Below are 16,127 nucleotides of genomic sequence, written 5' to 3' on the forward strand. Positions count from 1 at the left end.
GGGGAAACAAAGGAGGAGGCTACAATGCTTGATAGGAAATGTACTCATTACCTTGCCCATGTAATTGTAACCCCTCTGTATGGTATTTTCACAATTAAAAAAAAAAGAGCCAAAAATTCAATTAATAATAGGCAAATTAACTGAAAAGACAGGTCTCAAAAGAAGTACAAATGGTTAGTTAGTAAACACATAAAAAATGTTCAACATCCTTAGTCATAAAAGGAGGCGAATCCAAGTGACATTGAGATTCCATTTATTTCACTTCAGCCAGAATAGCTGTCATCAAGAAAATACACAAGAAGCCAGGCACTGGGGGATTATGCCTAAACCCTAGCTACTCAGGAGTGGCTAGATCTGTGGATCTTGGCTGGAAGCCAACCCAATCAAAGAAATCCATGGGACTTTATCTCACAGAGATATGGCTTAAGTGATAGAATGACAACCTTTAGGAGAAAAGCTAAGGGGCAGCACCCAGGACCCAAGTTCAAGTCCCAATACTGACACAAAACAGGAAAGAAGGAAGGGAAGAGGAAAATGTGGGAATGAGGGAAGGAAAGAGGAGGGGGGAAGGAAAGAGAGAGGGAGACAGGAGACTGAAAGAAAGAGAGGGAAAGAAGAAAGGAAGGAAGGAAGGAAGGAAGGGAGGGAGGGAGGGAGGGAGGGACGGAGGGAAGGAGGGAGGGAGGGAGGGAGGACGGAAGAAAGAAAATAATAGTAAATGCTGGTGATGATGCAGAAGTTGGGGGAAGCAATTCTATGCTATTAGTGGGAATGAAATTTAATGCAGCTACTACTTTACAATAAGGAATATTGAATTATTCACTAATTTTAATGCAGGTTAGTGTTAACAACTTGTTCAGCATAACACTGTTCTAAGTTGCTTAAGTTGAATCACACCTGTATGCTTGAATGTCTGCTCATCAATAAAAACATGACATAGAATGTTACTCTTTTTGTTGTTTAATGAATAAAATGTTAGTTTAGTTATTGTGAAAAACTTATATGTAAGAAATTTCCCCTTACAGAGTAGAATATAATCGTTCACAATGTATTATTCTTTAAAACCTTAAAATGTGACATTTTTGAAAATATTAAATTGTTTTTACAAGTTAGAAAATGATTTTTACAGTTCTGTTCTCAATAACCAAACTGTGAGATGAGTTGAACTGCCCAACAACCAATGAATGCATCAAAATACATGGCAGATATATACCATAGAATATTATTCAGTCATAAGAAATTGTCTCACTCATAGGAAAGCAATGACACTGGAGATCATATGGCTAGCAAAATAAGCCATGCTCAAATCCAAATATTTATGTTTTCACTCGTAGAATCCAGACGTTAGAGATTTTGAAACCTTTAAAGGTACAATGAGAAGAATCATGTTTGGTGATATTTTTGTGGTGTGTGTGTGTGCTGGTACTAGGGTTTGAACTCAGGGCGTGTACACTGTTCCTTAGGTTTTGCACTCAAGGCTGGAGCTTACCATTTGAGCTGGAGCTCCACTTCTGGCTCTTTGGTGGTTAAAGATAAGAGTTTCACAAACTTTTGTGACCTGTCTGTCTTTGAACCATGACACTCAGATCTCAGCCTCTTAAGTAACTAGGTCTGGGCATGAGCCACTGGTGCCCAACAATACTGCTTTTCAAAACTACACACTTGTCAAGAAATAGAGATATCTTTTAAAATGACCCAAAAAAGTCAGGCTTCATAGAAAAGACAGATTTATTTACTTTCCAGTCAATGAATAAAAAGCTAGCAATTATGATCTTCATCTCCAATATTTTGTTCAATATTATTGCTGCAATTTCATACCCCTTTCTTCTTTCAGATGTCTAAATCAGATGCTAGTGAAGTTGTAAGCTGTGTTTACTCAGGCCTGTTTCTCAGCCCATGGAGCTGATGAATTAGCTTGTGGATCTACTAGTCTCCTTGCCAACTTGTGGTACAGGGTTTCTGGATTAGGTGAATAACAAGTTTGTGGAGGCACCACCATTGAGGCAGCTACTGGTGTCGAGTCTCCGACGTATTTTTTCTCTTTGTAGCTGATTTTGGAGAGAAGTCCTTTGTGAAATCATGTATTGAGGTATATGTTATTCTACATCACTAGTATTCACCACTATCCTGCATACTGGTTGTCAGAATCCTCCATCCCTTCTCCCAAAACAAGTTTGGAGTCTCTGGGAAAATAACTTAATTGTGAAAGAGTCTCTATGGTTTGACTGGCAAGTAAGTAAGACCTAGCTCTTACCACAGCAACTGAAGGTACTAATGGGAGTAAGTTGCTCCCATAGGCCCTGCTGTGCCCTGGTATGTGGGTTCATCCAGGATAGAGCCATATGGCCAGGTGTCCTTATCTTGAGGACATAGAATAGGGGTGCCTTGATTCACTACTATTCCAGCCTTATCCTCTCTCCCAGACCAAATAAGCTTATGCAGCAGGAACCAGACCAAAATTTTACTCTATTTGGACCTTAAGCAGATACACCAGATTAGCTCCCTCCATACCTCCAGTTGTGCCCTCATTTCTACCATTTGTCCCACCATGAGTTACTTTGTAACCACCCCCACTAGACAATGGTAGCATTCTTTCAAACCCAATAATGTTTCAGATTGTAAGGAAGAAGTAGATGCCTTTGGCAGAAGGATCCCCCTTACGGGCTTTTTTGTAGTAAGTCTGTGATGGTCTTGAGTGACCTCTTTTTCTATTTTCATTTACTTTTTTCCTCTTTCTGAACCTAATATCTAGTGACAAAACTCAGGATAGGATGTTGTTTATTCTCCTTCTCTCTCTCTCCTCTCACTCTCTCTTCCCTCTCTCTCTGTATTGATATTATCACCCTATATTTCATTATATAACTTAAATATGTACAATGCACTTTATTTAAAACAACGGAGCACTTTGTTACTTTATTTTTCTTAAAATGTAAAATAAAAGATATAAAATGATAAAAAAAAGTATAGATCAGCAAACCATAACAACTCCAATACACACATGATACCCCATTAAGGCAGGAAAATAGAAAATTACTAAACTTCAAAAATACTTTCATCATGGCACTTCCCAATTTCTCTGTCTCTTAATATGCGTGGAATCTTCCATTTCCAATATTATATTGTTTGTGATTATTTACAGAAATGGAATTTTACTATGTAGTTTTTCCCAATCATATGTCCATGAGATTCATTATTATTATTATCTTGACTTCTTATTGCTGTATAGTATTCCATTATATAGATATACTTCAATTTAATTTAATTATCTTTGTGCTGTTGAGTATTTCCAGTTCCTGCCTGGTAGGAACAATATCAAAATGAACAATCATGTCTCATGACTCTTGCATCTTGATGCCAATATGCATAGGAGTCTCTTAGAAATGTTGCAGTAAGATTACTCTCATAAAATATACCAGTTTTTATTTTCAATTGTATTCACAGATGTTGACAAATAAAAATACATATTCAAAATCTACAACATCACATTATGATATACAAGTATAAATTGGGAAATGGTGTCACAATTAAGCTCCTGACAATTGTAATTTCTCCGCAAATTTCAGTTTGAAATTTTTACGTGTGATTGACTTTAGTTCAGTCAGCAAATTGTCCAAGAGCTTCATCCATGTTGTTCCAAATGGTATCTACTGCTTCCTTCCACCCACTACTTTTGCAAAGGAACTAGTATAAAATGATATGTGTGTGCATTATACATTTACTTTCATCTGACAGAGACTTTGTTTTGGTTTGCTGAGTATTGTGAATAATGCATGTATATGCATTGAGGTGCTAATATCATTCCAAAAGAAATTGTTAAAACATTGTATTTCTGTTCTTTTTTATATTTTAGGAAGAATTAAATATTCATAGTTTTCCATAATATCTGGACCAACTTACATTCCCACCTTCAGAATGACACATTTCAACATCACTTGTTCTTCTGACGGCCATCCCAATATACAGAGGACATATCTCATGGTGATTTGGACTCACATTTCTCTGAAAATTTACTTGTTAATTATCACTATTTGTTCTTCATAAAAGAAATTCTATTTGTTTTCATGTTCAAGAATCAATTTGGGAGTTTGTCAAGTTGTAAGATGTTTTTCCTTGCTTGCTATTTTCTAACATATATATATATATATATTTCTTTGTTGCTGTGTATGTCCCTCCCCCATGGTATAACCCCTGTTTTCACTGTATTTGATGTTGGCATAATTTGTGGAGAGGAAGGGAAAAAACAAATTGTTTAAAAAGGGATACAGTTAGACCCATCGCAACAATGACATGTACAAGATTTTATGTCAAAAATGAACTTTACAACTTTGGCGTGAAGGGAGGGAAGTGGTGGGGGGAGATGGGAAGGGGAAACAAAGGAGGAGGAAACAATGCTTGATAACAAATGCATTCATTACCTTGTCCATGTAATTGTAATCCCTCTCTACAGTATTTTCACAATATATTTAAAAAAATATTTCCTTACATATTTAATATATGGAAACCCTTTCAGACCTCTGGTTAAGAAGTTATTTCTTCCCATTCTGTAAGCTGCTTTAAAATTTTATTGGTAATTGTCTCTACTATGTAAAAGCTTTATAGTCAGCATAAGGCATATCACTTGTTTACTTTTCATTTCATCACTTAGATGTTTTTATTATAATCTTGAAGTCATTGTACAAAGGGGTTTCATTTCAGCATGTCAGTTTATGAATAGATTATATCTGGATCCATTTCACCCTTTTCATAATTCTACCCACTTCACCCAACCCCATCCATTTCCTCAATTTCCTAGTTCAATTTTTATATATATTAAATATTATGATTAGCCCATCCTTTCTCTCTTCATTTATCTAATCTCTTTCTTGACCTCAGCTTCCCATGGCACCACAAGTTCCAGCTTTCTGGTATTCATTTTGTTAGATTATAAGTTAGTTGTTCTAAGGAGTTATGTCATTGAAATTATCCCTTGCATATATAGCATAATTTATATGTTTGTATATATATATATATATATCCATATGACACTGTGCCTATTTACATATATATATATATATTTATCAATTACATCCAATGTGCAAATAGCTTATTTCACTTAACATTATTTTTCTAGGTTCATCCATTTCTCTGCAAATAACATAATATTGTTCTTCCTGATAGATAAGTAAAATTCCATTAAAGTTACTGTGTATGTGTGTGTCACATTTTTTTAATTGTGAAAATACCATACAGATGGTTACAATTACATGGGCAAGGTAATGAGTACATTTCTTATCAAGCATTGTAGCCTCCTCCTTTGTTTCCCTCTCTCCCCCTCCCCCAACTGCTGCCAAAGTTGTAAAGTTTGTTTTTCGACCTAATGTCTTGGACATCTCATTATTGCAATGGGTCCACCCATATCCCTATTTAAACAATTTGTTTTTTCCCTTCCCCTCCACAAAGTATATCAACATCAAATACAGTGAAAACAGGGGTTATAACATGGGGGGAGGGACATACAAAGCAACAAAGAAATCATCTTATAAATATGTTAGAAACATTGACAAGAAAGAAAAAACATTTGAATCCTTATCTTGAGGTTCATTTCGCCTAACATCAACTTATCTGACCATTTCTGCTTGATTCAGACATATACTAGTTATTGCAAATAAGGGAAACCATGGGATCTATGTTTCTTTGGGCCTGGCTTACTTCACTTAATATAGTTTTTTCCAAGTCTTTCCATTTCCAACAAATGGGGCAATGTCATTCTTTCTGATGGAGGCATAGAATTCCATTGTGTATATATAACACATTTTCTTGATCCATTCATCTACTGAGGGACATCTGGGTTGGTTCCATGCCAGCTATGGTAAATAATGCTGCAATAAACATAGTTGTTCTGGTAGCTTTAGTATGGTCTTGTTTGTGGTTATTTGGGTAAATGCCCAAAATTGGGATTGATGGGTCATAGGGGAGCTCTATGTGGAGTCTTTTGAGAAACATCCATATTGCTTTCCAAAGTGGTTGAACAAGTTGACACTCCCACCAACAATGCAGTACGGTTCCCTTCTGTCCATAGCTTCTCTATCATCTGTTGTTATTAGAGTTCTTGATTCTAGCCATTCTAACTGGGGTGAGGTAGTATCTCAATGTTGCTTTGATTTGCATTTCTTTTATGGCTAGAGAGGTTGAGCATTCGTTCATGTGTCTATTGGCCATCCTTCTTTCCTCTTCAGAGAAGTTTCTCTTTAAGTCTATAGGCTACTTATTCAATGGTCAGTTGTTTCTTTGAGGATTTGTTGTTGGGGGCTTAATTTTTTGAGTTCCAGGTATATTTTATATGTGAGACCCTTGTCCGTTGTATGGCTGGTGAAGATCTTATCCCAATCTGTGGGATTTCTATTGATCTTGCTAGCTATGTCCTTTGCTATGCAGAAGCTCTGCAATCTCATGCAATCCCATTTGTCCAACCTTTCTTTGATATGTTGTATTTCTGGGTCTCTTTTAAGAACATTTTGGCCTGTGATAAGGAGACCTAGGGTTTCTCCTATTCCATCCTGTAATGTTTTCAGAGTGCCTGCTTTGACTCCTAGGTCTTTAATCCATTTGGAATTGATTCTGGTGCTGGGTGATATATAAGGATTTAGCTTTGGTTTTCTACAAGTAGTTGACCAATTTGGCTAGCACCGTTTACTGAAGAGGCTGTCTTTCTTCCATTCTACTTTTTTTAGCTCTGTTATTGAAGACTAAATGGCTATAGGTCTTTGGGTTCATTTCTGGGTTTTCAATTCTATTCCATTGGTCCTGAGGTCTGATCTTGTGCCAATACCAAGCTGTTTTGATTACTATAGCTTGGAAGTAGAGTTTAAAATCTGGTATTGATATTCCTCCAGCACTGTTCTTTCTGTTAAGAATCATTATTGCCATTCGGGGTCTTTTATTGTTCCATATGAATTTTTAGATTGCCTCTTCTATTTCCTTGAAGAATGAGGTTCGAATATTGATAGGTATGACATTGAATTGGTAGATAGATTTAGGAAGTATTGCCATTTTCATGATGTTGAACCTTCCAATCCAGGAACATGGGAGTTTTTTCCACTTTCTAAATTCTGTTTTGATTTTCTTATTCAGGTTTTTAAAGTTTTCCTCATAGAGGACCTTCACTTCTCTGGTTAAGTTAATTCCATTGTATTTTATTTTTTGTAGGGCTGTTACGAATGGAGTTGCTTTCCTGATTTCAGCCACGCTGTTCTCATTGTTGGCATATAGAAAAACTTGATTTTTGAGGGTTAGGTTTATACCCTGCTACTTTGCCAAAGTTTTGAATCACCTTGAGTAATGTGGGAGTCAAGTCCATGGGATTCTTTAAATACAAGATCATGTATCTGCAAAGAGGGAGAGTTTTTCCCTATTTGGATCCCCTTTATGTTTGCATCTTGTCTTATTGCTGTCAATTTTATGTTTGCATCTTGTCTTATTGCTGTCAATTTGAAATTGAAGAGAAGTGGAGAGAGTGGACATCCTTGTTTTGTTCCAGAGTTAGAGGAAATGGCTTTAGTTTTTCAATATTAAGTGTAATGCTGGCTGTTGGTTTGTCAGATACAGCCTTTATTGTATTGAGGAATGTTCCATGGATTCCTAATTTTTTCAGATCCTTCATCATAAAGGGGTATTGAATCTTGTCAAATGCTTTTTCTACATCTATTGAGATAAGCATGTGGTTCTTATCCTTGCTCCTGTTGATGTGATGAATTATATTAATTGATTTGCATATATTGAACCAGCTTTCCATCCCTGAAATGAATCATGTTTGATTGTGGTGTATGAGTTTTGGATGAATTGTTGAAGTCGATTGGCCAAAATTTTGTTGAGAAATTTTACATTGATGTTCATCAAAGAAATAGGTCTATAGTTCTCTTTTTTTTGATGAGTCCCTGCCTGATTTTGGGATGAGGGTTATGATGGCTTCATAGAATGAGTTCAGCAGTGAACTTTCTCTTTCAATTTCATTGAAGAGTTGGAGGAGTATTGGTATGGGCTCTGCTTTGAAGGGCTTTGAGAATTCTGCTGTAAATCCATCAGGTCCTGGGTTTTTCTTAGATGGAAGGTCTCTTATTGCTGTTTCTATTTCAATGCTTGATATGGGCCTGTTAAAATAGTTTAACTTATCTTGGTTTAGTTTCAACATGTAAATATTTGCTACGAAAAGATCCATTTCTGCCAAGTTCTCAAACTTCTTAGCATAAAGTTTTGAGAAATATTCCCTTATAATGTCCTGAATCTTCATTGTCTCTGTGGTGATGTTTCCATTCTCATCTCTGAGTTTACTTATTTCAGTGTGTTCTCTTCTTTTCCTGATAAGATTTGCTAAGGGTTTGTCAATTTTGTTAATTTTTTTGAAGAACCCACTCTATGTTTTGTTGATTCTTTCTATAGTTTTTTTGGATTCTAATTCATTTAATTCTGATTTAATTTTGATTATTTCTTTCCATCTACTGGATTGGGATTTATCTTGCTGCTCTTTTTCAAGGAGGCGCAGATGTCTCATTAAATTTTTGGTTTCAGATCTCTCCAGTTTGTTGATGTAGGAACTCAGAGCTATAAACTTGCCTCTGAGTACTGCCTTTGCTGTGTCCCAGAGGAGCTGGTAGTTTGTGTGTTCATTTTTGTTGAATATCATGAACACTTGAATTTTGTTTCTAATCTCTCCCATGACCCACTGGTGGTTCAACAGTGTATTGTTCAGCCTCCATGAGTTACAGGACGTTCTTTGGTGGCTTTTGGTGTTGAGTGCTATTTTTATTCCTTGTGGTCTGAGAGAATGCAAGGTATAACTTCAATGTTTCTGAATTTGGACTAGTTTGCTTTGTGACCTAAAATGTGGTCTATTTTGGAAAATGTTCCATGTGCTGCTGAGGAAAAACTTGTATTTTGATTCTGCTAGGAGAAATATTCCGTAGATGTCTGTTAAATCTAGTTGATCTATGCAGTTGTTTACATCTGTGGTTTCCCTGTTGAGTTTTTGCCAAGTTGATCTACCTAGTGGGGATAGTGGTGTGTTAAAGTCCCCAATAATTAATGTCTTTGGATCTATGTAAGATTTGAGGGAAAGTAGTGTTTCTTGGATAAGTTTGGGTGCTCCATTGTTTAGGGAATAGATATTTAAAATTGGAATATCCTCCTGAAGGAGAGATCCCTTAATTAGTATGTAGCAACCTTCTTTATCTCTTTTCACTAATTTTAATTCAAAGTCTATTTTATCTGATATTAGGATTGCAACTCCTGCCTATTTATGGGGGTCATTTTCTTGGTACATTTTGTTCCAGCCTTTCACTTTCAAATTGTGTTTGTTTTATGGGCAAGGTGTGACTCCTGAAGGCAGCAGATAGAAGGATCATGTTTTTTAATCCAACTAGACAGTCTATGTTGCTTAATTAGAGAGTAAAGTCCGTTCATGTTGAGAGATAGGACTGAGAGGTTTTTGGGAGTTCCTGCTATTTTATCAACCTTCTTGGGGACTTTGCCAACTGGGTTTGGTGGAGATATATTTTTTCAGTTTTCCTTTGCTATTTGACCTTCGATTATGAAGGAGAGTTTAGCTAGGTACAGTATTCTTGGTTGATAGTTGTTTGTCTTTAGGGCAGGGCATACATCATTCCAGGCTCTTCTTGCTTTAATTGTCTCTGCTGAGAAATCTGAGGTGATTCAAATTGGTTTCCCTTTATAGGTGCTTGATATTTTCTCCTTAACAGCTTTAAGGATCTTTTCCTTTGTCTGAATTGATCCTCTGCCAATTGTAATGTGACAATATCCTGTTCTGGTTTGGTTTATTTGGAGTTCTAAAAGCTTCTTGTGTCTGAATAGGCCTATCTTTTTGCTTGTTTGGGAAGTTCTCTGCTAGGATCCTGTTTAAAATATTTCCAGACCATTAACTCTGTCTCTAGGTGCTCCTCTATACCCAAATGTTGAATAGATCATATTTCTTGGATTTGTCTTGGATAGTTGTATGTTCTTTCTCTATAATATCAAGGCTGTCTTTAATCCCTGAGATTCAATCTTCTGCATGGTCTAACCTACTGTCAAGACTTTCTACTTTGTTTTTTATTTCTTTTCCTTCTAATTGGTCAGCTTTGATGGCTTCAAATTCTTTGTTGGAGCTTTGTTTTAGATCTTGTATGAATTTCTTTACTTCCTTAATTTGGTGTTCAGTGTTTATTCTCAATCATCTAGTTGATTGGTTATGGTGTCCTTGGACTGCCCTTCCTTCTGTTGGGCTCCATTCAGCATTCCCTTTGTGGTCTTCCTAACTTCTTTCAGCTGTCTTTTAATGGATTCCATGAATGCCTCTATTGATCTTTATCTATTCTCATTCCACACTGGCAATTCCTCTATTACTCTTTGATTAGCTTCTTCATGTTCATGCAATTCCTGCATTTCTGTTTGACTGTTCTCAATCTGCTCATGTAATTCCTGTATCAATCTTTGAGTACCTTCCTTATGCTCACGAGAATACTCTCTCCCTATCACACTCACACTGAGTCCTTTGCAGATTTTCAATCTTTTTATTCACCATGTTTACCAGTAGTGTTTATAGAGCTTTTTGGGAACTGTCCTCTGGATTATTCATTAACTGTTCTGTCACCTGATTATCATGAGTGAGAGTTGACATACCCAGACTTGCCATTTTTTCTTGTGTTTTTACAGCTTGTTCTGCTCATTTGGTATGAAAGTAACACCAATTTTGTGTTAGAACACTATTTTAAGGCAAGCATCAACCAAAGTCCTGTAGTTGCACAGTCAAAATGACTGCAGATCTGGTTCAACAGATACAATCTATTCAACATCAAACAACTATGGATTAATAGGCTAAGAACAGCAAAGAAAAATTAGGCAAACCAGAAATTATTAGGTTTAGGGAGAAATCTGGGGGAAAATAGGATTAGAGGGATGTGAATAGGTAAAAGGAGAGTGAATTTAACCAAGTCCTAATCACAGAGAGGAAATGGATTGGACAGAATGATAGGAGAGAGATAAAAAAGGAAGGAAAGATAACATCGAAAAACAAAAATTTAAATTTAAAAAGTGAATCACTTAAAATTATTTAAGTTTAAAGAATTGATATTGAGAGAAGAAAAGGATAGGATAAGAGGAGGGGAGGGATATAAAAGAGATGTGAAAAAATAAAAATTAAAAATTCTTAAAATTAGTTACTTGAAAATTATTTAGGTATAAAAAGATAATATTGCTATTAAAGAATTTAAGCTTAAGAGGTTGTGAATTGAGTAATAAATTTCTGGATTAAGTGTGTACACAATGAGGGTATAAAGTCTAATAATCGAGGTATAAGGTCTAATAATCAATGATGGGTATATATCTGGGGATGAACAGAACAGCAATTAAGTCACACAAAAAAGAAAGAAAGAGAAAAAAACTGAGAAGAATAAATAAAGGACCAAAATGTCAGAAGAGATTAAAAAAAAAGAAAAGCACACAAACATATACACTTAAAATAAAAATTATGAAAGAAAAAAAGATTAATAAAAACCAATTTTTTTTATTTTTAAAAAGGTACAAAAAAGACTTCTTCGATTTTTTTTGAGGGGGATGGGAAGATCTTGTATCTCCCTTGTGTCTGTAACCAGTCTCTTGGTGGTGTCTCAGGTCTGCTTGTGGTGTTTGGTTTTCCTGTAGCTTGATTGGTTTCTTGAGTCAGTTTGTTTGAGTAGGCAGAAAAATGCTCTGCATTACCCAGGATTTTGTGATTCTCCTCCCAGGCTAGTTCAGTGGGAGAGAGATCTGCTTTGAGTATCACAAAAGAGGGAGATGGCTGTTTCCTCTAGTTTGGAGATGCTGTGATGAGGCTAGGGTCTGGGTAAGGTTGAGGTCTTTCAGCAAACAGTAGCTTTTCCCTGAAGGGCTAGCTCCTGAGACACACACAGAGCCCAGCCTGGAGCCATTCTGAGGGTTTATGTTTACTGAATTTCAATTGATTGTCTAGGCTGCTCTAGAGAGGGGCATCCTCTGGCTCTGTTTACCCAGTGAAGAAAGTGACTCCTCTGGGGGCGGAGCTTTCTCTGCCTGGGCTGAGCCTGACAGGTCAGGTCAGGTTCTTGTGACCTGCTAAATGTCTCTTTTGTTTTCTTCCAAGGCCTGAGTTGGAGCTAGCTGCTCCAACTCAGAGATGCAAATCTCTGGTGGTGGTAGCCAGGGGAAGGGGAGTCTTCCCTCCTCTGCTCCCTGAGAAGGAGTGAGGATGTCAGGGTTCTACTCACTCCAGAGTCTGGATTCCTGGGCCTTCTCTGGTCTGAGATCTGCAGGATGAAGATATCTGCTCCTTGTCAGTTCTTGCTGGTGTTGAATAGAATCCGCTCACCTGCTGTGTCTGGTGCCTTTGTCCGGGACTCTCTGTTGTAGGTATGGCGGCTATAGCCATTGCTGCTGCTGCCACAGCCACAGCTATCAGCAAGTGCTCAGATTTGTTTCCTTGCCTGGATTTTTCCTTTCTTGACAAACTCTCTGTACTGTAGGGGCACACTTGGTGTGATTCTCTGGATTAGGACTGTTCACTGGAGCACTAAAACTGCTTTCTATGCGAGAGCTTGTTTAGCTTCCAACTTCTCCTCTGCCATCTTCCTCCAAAGTCTGTGTCACATTTTTTTGATCCACCTGTTTATTGAAGGGCAACTGGGCTGTTTTCATAACTTGGCTACAGTGAATAGTACAGCAATGAACATTATTGTGTAAGTGCCTTTATTGTTCTTGTCATATAAAAATATTAATTGACAAAGTCAATGTCAAGAATTTCTTCCATTATATCTTCTTCTAGGAATTCTATGGTTTAAGGTCTTATCTTTGAGTCTTTATTCTTATTTACTTTTGCTTATAAATGTTTAAAATCATTATTTTGCCTGTTCATATTCAGTTTTCCAATGGCATTTATTGAAATGACTGCTTTTTGGAGGAAAGAATACCCATTGTGTATTCTTGGTACCCCTACTGGAAATTAGCTGACTGCATATGATTGAGTATATTGAGTTTATTCTGCCCTATTGGTATTGTGCCTCTGTTTTATGCCTAAGAGATGTCAGTAGTTAGCTTCAATACATATGTCAGTAGTTAGCTTCAATACATATGACAGCAAGAGCCAAATTACAGTTTTATTGATCTTTGTAGTCCTTTACTGGCAGAGCTTTCCAATGCCTGTAAATAGATTAGCTGGCACTTTTATCTGGATTTCGTTATTATTTTGTTTCAAAGTATTCCAACATACCAAGGCATCCCAAGCATAACCCATTCATTGTAATTATCCTTTAAGTACTACTGATCAATATATATCAAAATATGCCCTTGAACTTATCTATATGTCATATTCTTACATAGTCCCATGTTTATCATTTTCTAACCATTTTTGTATTTTTTATGAATAATGAAGAATAATTGAAATATTTTGTGACTTATTTCAACCTTTTTTGTCCACTACAGACTTAAGGATTCAGAGAATGAAGTATTTTTAAAAATTAATTTACTAAATGCAACCACACTGCATAACATAATCAATTGAAAAATGCTTAATGTGTCAAAAATAGATGATTCATGTCCGCTTATTAAATTATAAATTATACAGCACATGTTTATAGATTATGATTCCTTTCTCAAATCTGCTACTAGGCATTTTGTCTCTCTTGGTTGTCACTTACTGATATCTTCAGGGACTTAAAGACAGAAAGCAGCTGAAAGACAGATGTTCCCAGTCAGATTTAATTTTGCCAAGGAAGTTTGAGTGAATATAATCTGAATTATTTACTAACAATACTTTCCTATTTGTACAGTAGAAATTAGATCATATATGGTGAGTAAATAGTTCTTAGAGATCATTGAGTTGGGAAAGTAAGTAATGAAAAAATTGTTCTACAACATTTGGATCGACTTGTAACCTTGGGGCAATCATATATCAATATTCTTTACAATCTGTTTCCATGTGCTATATGGTCTTCTGTTTTGTTGCCTCCTGCTGGTAGGAGATGTCTTCTGTTTTTTGTTTTTTTTTTTTTTCCTTTGTGTTAAAGCTCTTTTTGTACATGTTCTGGCTTTTAAGACAAACTTTCAGTCTTTCACAAATAGACCTAACCAATGAAATAAAAGTAGATGTTGAATTCAATAAACAGGTATTAGAGAAAAGTTCTATATAGGTGTCTCATTAAGTTTAGACAAAGGCCCTTTTACCTTCCTTTGTCATGTCTCAAAGAAGAAATAATTACCACATAGTCCCTGGACACTTGGAGGAGACAAAAGGCAAAGTTGATAACCAGGCCATAAAAGTATGCTTTAAAGCTGCTCCCAGCAATTGTATACAACTGGAATGTCATAACCATTTTACATAATTCTATGTTAATTGTGAGTTACTCTCTGTATTTGCATAAATAAATAATAATGTAAAGTTCTGAACTATAAAAACGTCCATTTTTATTCTAAACACAGATATAATTTTGTGATTTAAAATGCAGTGCTAAAGGATAATAGGTCCTCTAACATTAAAGCATAATAAAGCTAATACTGGTCCTCATGGAGTGAGTGTGTGTGTGTTCAAGTTGTTTTGTTTTTATTTTTATGTGCTGAGACTGTGGCTTAAATGCAGAACATGACATTGTCCCTTAGCTTTTTTACTCAAGGCTAACATTGTACCTCTTGATCCGTATCTGTGTGTGTGTGTGTGTGTGTGTTTAATTGGAAATCAAAGTCTCACAGATTTTCCTGCTTTGATCTGATCTGCAATCTTCAGAACTCAGCCTCCTGAGTAGCTAATATTACAGGTGTGAGCTCTGGCAACTGGGCTGTGTGTTCAAGTTTTAAAAATTATTTTGGATATGCCTTTGTTCCTAGGAACACTTGCTTTTCAGGTGCAAGATACTACCTACTAGCAATGTACAAGAAGCATTTCCCATCTTTATATGCAACAAAGTCAACATTTGGCTTTGTATCATTATTTCCCAAGGTTGTATTTTAAAATACTTTATAAAATAGATAATGTAAAGAAAATGCAGCTGTAAATATTTAAACTTGTGAGACAATCAATATTAATGAGAATATTTTCCACTTGCTTTTAAATTCTGTCAACTTATTCTTTCAAGGAAATTAGGATACAAAATTCTGAACCCCATAAATATTTTATACATCTTAATTATGAGAACCATAATGCATATTTAACTTGAATTCCTTAATTAATAGTTTAAAAATGAATTTACATGAAGTGCATGCTTTGTTTAACATTTTCTAAACCTGTCTAAGAATTTACTTTAAGGGGCTTGGGATTTAGCTCAGTAGAAGAGCATCTGCCTGGCAAGTGCAAGGCCCTGAGATCGGTCCTCAGCTCTTGAAAAAAAAAAAAAGAATTTACTTTAAAAGCTAAACTTTATTTCAGGTAGTATGGGAAGATATAAAAATATGTTTTGAGTCCTTTATTTTTAGGTCAAAGGGATCAGACAACTTTCTAATATCAGTAAAGAGAAACTTGGAAATATAATTAATATATTCTAACATTTGTGTAACCCTTTTGATACAATATTTCTCTGAGCTTTTGTTCTGTCAATTAGCTCAAAATACTAGAATCACTATAAGTAACTCCTTATATGTTAACCAAACATATAACTTGAACATTATCAATTACACTTATCATGAACTTAAAGAAAAGTCAAAAGATTGTAAGAACAAAAGGGATTAATATAGTATGGTATATGGATATATGGTAATCTTGAGAATGTGGTACTTCTGCTCAAATATAAAAGATGAAACTATGATTATATATGTGTTTCAGAAAATTAGAATGATTACAAATATGAATATCTGGTCCTTTATTAAAAGTATTTATGATATTATATTTAAACACCTCCCAAAACAAAGGTTAATGTTTATTTTGAAATGACTTAGTGTTTTTACAATATTTCAAGCAAATGTATTGTCAGACTCAGTAATAGATTCCTACTGAAATAAAAGAATATACCATATTTATCAAATACATCATGTGTTTCATGAATTCCTACTGAAATAAAAGAATAAACCCATATTTATCAATAAATGCTCTAGCAATTTCATTTTATATCCAAGATCTGAAAACAATTCAAACCACCAACAAGAGAAAGGATAGACAAGTT

This window comes from Dipodomys ordii, unplaced genomic scaffold, assembly GCF_000151885.1.
Source record: "Dipodomys ordii isolate 6190 unplaced genomic scaffold, Dord_2.0 Scaffold85, whole genome shotgun sequence".
NCBI lineage: Eukaryota > Metazoa > Chordata > Mammalia > Rodentia > Heteromyidae > Dipodomys > Dipodomys ordii.